Genomic DNA, 4,697 nt, shown 5'->3' on the forward strand with positions numbered 1-4,697 from the left:
GCTCCCAAACGCCCACCACAACACAGGTGTGGGTCATGAACCTGGGCGGGAAGCAAGGCCGCAGATGATGGCAGTGGAGGCGGGGAGCCAAAACACAGCCTGAGCCACTCCATTTTCCCTACAAGCAGGTTGGACAGTGTGAAAAGTGTCTGACCCACATTGCCAGGGCGCAGGGCACTTGCACATGCACTCACACACAATGCCCACTTTTCTGGGGGAACTGCCTTCCTTGAAAGAGGCTGTGTGGACCAGCTGAGCTCTATGCAATTCGCAGAGACGAATTCTCTATTGCTATAAGGACAGAGGCAAGTCGGCAAAGGCCAGCAGCCTTGAATCTGTTATCACTTTCCGCCATGAAACCACAAACAAGTAGGGAACATCTCACTGGTAAAATGGGGGCACTAGTACTCATCTTGAGGACTTTGCAAGAACCAAATGAGCTAACATATGGAATGAAGGGCCCTAACACCGCACCGGACATACAATAGGTTTTTGGTTTCAAAAAAGTGATTTTTCAAAATGCCACATGTCACATAAAGATGCCTTCATATAAAGACACCTAAATTTGTGATCTGGAATCTATAGTTCTTCAAGTATGCAAAGAGAAAGGCATCGAAACCTTCTAAAAACTCACACGTGCTTTGTCTTTACAAACTACGATGCAGTGAGGCACTAACTTTTCCTTTCTCTGTATGGCCTCCTCCTGGGCCTCACTCCTGGCTGCCTCCCCACACCCCAGGCTCAGTATAGTCAGTCTTTGGTTTCATCACTTCTCTCTTAAAACACGCAGAATCTGGGCCCTCCCTGGTGGCGCAGTGGGTTAAAGCACTGCTCCCCAGAGAGTGGGGAGCAGAACAGGCGGATCTACCAAAATGCACTGCTGTGGTAGCTGCATTGGACCGTGTGGGTTAGGTCCCGGGTGGGGATGGAACTCATGCCTCAGTGGCTGGTAATAGCTCGATAGTGCTGAAACCAGGGAGGTGCACGTATTGCCACTGAAGCTCAAGCCAGGGAGGTGCACGTATTGCCACTGAAGCTCAAGCCACTTCCGCATGAGTTCGATCCCCGCCTGCCCCGGAGGTGACCACATAGCGTGGCAGACCTCTCCTGACCTGCCCGCTGCTCCCCTCAGCAGTGTACTTCGTCCATCTGCCTGTTCTGCTCCCCACTCTGTCTCTGGTGAATCCTCTCACCCTCCGCATCTCTGGCCTGTACCCCAGTTCTGTACAAATAAATAAACCTTTAAAAAAAAACAAACAAACACGCAGAATCTTTACTATAATTCTTCACCTACTTGGTTACTACCAGCTCCCTTTCCCACCAAAGCCTTTGGAACACATTAGATTCCTGGGTAACTGCATTTTCTTACAAAAGACTCCCATAAGTCTCACACAGATTACAATGCCTGACAGTGGAGATAATTCCACTGACCTGAAATTGTGTGCTACAGAAAGCAAGTTCTTCCTGACAGGCTTCTGGGCTCCTCAGCCTCTGGGCTTCTCCTCTTTGGTCTCTGAGGTGGAGACTGCTTCCCCAGAGCCTTGGTGCTGTTCTCCTTGCTTGCTTTCTTTATGCCCCTAAGAACTCAGCTCTGCTCCAGCTACATCAAGGTCTAGCAAGCTCACACCTGCCACTCATTCATTCAATGCTCACCAGCTGCTAAGCAGCATTTCTCGCTGCATTTTGGCCAACCTCCAATCTCGAACTTCTACTATCACCATCTGGAGGGGGTTTGGATGAGTTTAAAAAATACCCTTACTTCCACAGGTCTGTTTCCAAGGCTCAGCCAATGAAGACCTCAGTGGCAATACGTGCACCTCCCTGGTTTCAGCACTATCAAGCTACTGCCAGCCACTGAGGCATGAGTTCGATCCCCACCGGGGACCTAACCTACATGGTCCACTGCAGCTCCCACAGCAGTGCATTTTGGTAGATCTGCCTGTTCTGCTTCCCACTCTCTGGTGAATCCTCTCACCTGCACACCTCTGGCATACACCCCAGTTCTTGTATGCATAAGTAAATCTTTTTAAAAAAAATTTTAATGGAATCCTTCTCCCTTTGGCTTCATTCAGTAACTAATCTTTAAAGCTTAGAAATCATTTACTAACTGAAAAATAAGAGAAACCATTCATTTACTATCTTTAAAGAAAGAAGTCAGGAATGAATAAGCTGCTTAGTTTCAAGATCTTCAACTTGATCAGTTAAAACTTTTTACTTTTAAAGTATCACTCTTACAATACAGAACTTAACAAGTAAAAACACATGAATTATTTACTGGCTATTATTGAAGAAATTACTGAAGAATTAATCACTGGCTATTATTAAAGAAAAATAACCAGGTTACTTATTTTGATTTAATTTCACAAAACAACAGAAACATCTGTGGTTTCTTACAGCAATTTTTACTATACTTCCCAGTGGGTGGCAGAAATATCTTCCAGCTGACTTTCATTAACCTACTGATCGGAAGGTAATTGTTTCCCCATTGATGATGAATTTGTTTTACTGAGTTTTGGTCAAACATAACAATTAAATCATCATTTGATTTTTCCAAGCACTAAAATAATTTCAGGAAAGAACCTCATCTTTTAAAAAAACATTTATTTCAAACCTAAATGAAAAATCCACCTACCAATGAGTTGTCACAGGTGAAGGACTAAACTATACCAAACCACGAAGCCCAATTCTTGTGTAAAACGAATAGTCCTGGCTAATTTTCATTCTGAAGATATTCAGTCAATTGTGTTAAATACTTCGCTCATGTCCATATTTTGACAATGCAAAAACCTTATCTAATCTCGTTTCATTGGTTTCTGGCCATAGACTGAAATCTACAACACAGACTAGAGGTACAGTTGACAGTCTTGTATGCCTCTGACAATTGATCCAACCCAATGTGACAGTCAGCAATTCGATTTTAGTCTTTTTCTCCATGTAGTTGAAAGTGGGGGCCCTGCTAAGCTGTGGATGTAGTTAAATCACCCCTTCTGTTTGCTGTTCCCTGTACAGAACACCATGCCGAGTGCTTCAGGATCCATTTCCACTTAACCACCCCAGGCTCGTCTGCCCCCTGTTTTGGGGTACTTACACGTTTCAGTGTGTCCCTTTGCCAAAGGCAGAGCCGCCTACTGGCTACTCTTTACTGCAATAACCAGTGTTCTATGAGACAAACAACTTATTCTTAGGGGATAACAATTTCAACCATCACATTTAGTCACATGGACTCATCCTCTGATATCTGACTTACAGAGAAACACAAAGACTTGCTGAATGACAGTTGAATGAGCACGATGATTTGTACTTTACTACATTGCTTCCTCTTTTTTTTTTTTTTTAAAGATGGTGAAATCTTTCTAAGCAAAATGATGATTAATTCTTCCCTTTGTCTTTAAAGATCTTTCTGTCCTGATAGGTTTGAGCCCAGCGCGGATCCCGGAACCTAACTGGAAAAGAATAGCCACATACTTTTAAGTAGGTTAAAACTGAAGTGCCCTATACTTGAATGAGGACGGTTGTTGGGGACATTTGGACGAAACTTGCCTGTGTGACGACAATAGTTAGAGCAACACTCTCAGCTAATCCCACATTTGAATGCTCTTACTAGAATTCATTTTGGGATCTTCTGTGTGCCCCAAAATACACAATGTGTCTCTAATTAGGTCCAGCTGCCTTATGTTAGTAATAAAGTTGAAGAGAGAGAGAGAGAAGCGGAGGTGGGGGCTTTGTTCACCCCCCTCCTGCCCTGGTGAGCAAAAACTCGCAAGGCGTGTACATCCTCAGAGATCACTCAGAGCAACACACGCTTCCTAAATACCCCCAGCGAGCCCGGGCCTCACTCAGCTCTCAAACTTTTCAGCTGCTCAGTTTTCAACCGCTCTGGAAAAGATTTACCACCCGCTGGAGCCCAGCGCTAAGACCCCACCCCCACCCCGCGGCCGGGTCGGGCGCGCCCCGCCAGCTCCTCCGCTCCAGGACTTACACCAGCGCCGACGGGCAGGGCATCTGGCTCCAGGGACAGTTGTACTGAGCCTGAATAAAACTCTCACTTCCCTCCAGAACCGAGCAGCTCACATTCTTGTTCACGATGTAGGCGCACCAGTTCCTAGGGTGAAGGAGCGGTGGGAGAAGGGCACAGAGTTAACCCCGAGAACAATGAGGCGGGGGGGGGGGTTATGTGTGGGGGGGGGAGGAGTGTTAGGGTCAAGCGGCTACAGCTCCGACCAGGCGAGGGTCCAGGAGCCTTGGTCCCGGGAGGTGGGAGCCCGGCTAAGCAGACCTCGGGAAGGGCGCGCGTGCCCCTCCGGCAGGCGTGCGCCGTTATCTGATCAAAGTCTGGGAAAAGAAAAGCGCCCACGCCCCCCCAGTAATTCCTAGGGACAGTTTTGCTCGCCCTGCTCTTCGGGCCACTCGGCGCGCCACCGTCGGGGGTCACACTGGTCGAGGCCAGGAGGTCCCTGGACGCCCTGCGCCGGCTGGGGAGCGCAGCGCGACCCGGGAGGCGCTCAGGCGCCACCAGCCGCGGCTCAACGCCTCGGCGCGGCAGCTTTGGGGCCCCGCAGCGCGTCGGGGGTGGGTACCGGGGGGCCAGGGGTTTCGGGGAGCGCCTGGGGGCCCGGAGGGGGACGGCGTACTTACTTGCTTCGAGCGCTGGGGCGCACGGGGTGCCGGGGCGGCGGGCCAGCGTGACACAGCCCCGC

This window comes from Condylura cristata, unplaced genomic scaffold (genome assembly GCF_000260355.1).
Source record: "Condylura cristata isolate star-nosed mole 26May11 unplaced genomic scaffold, ConCri1.0 scaffold00016, whole genome shotgun sequence".
Taxonomy (NCBI): domain Eukaryota; kingdom Metazoa; phylum Chordata; class Mammalia; order Eulipotyphla; family Talpidae; genus Condylura; species Condylura cristata.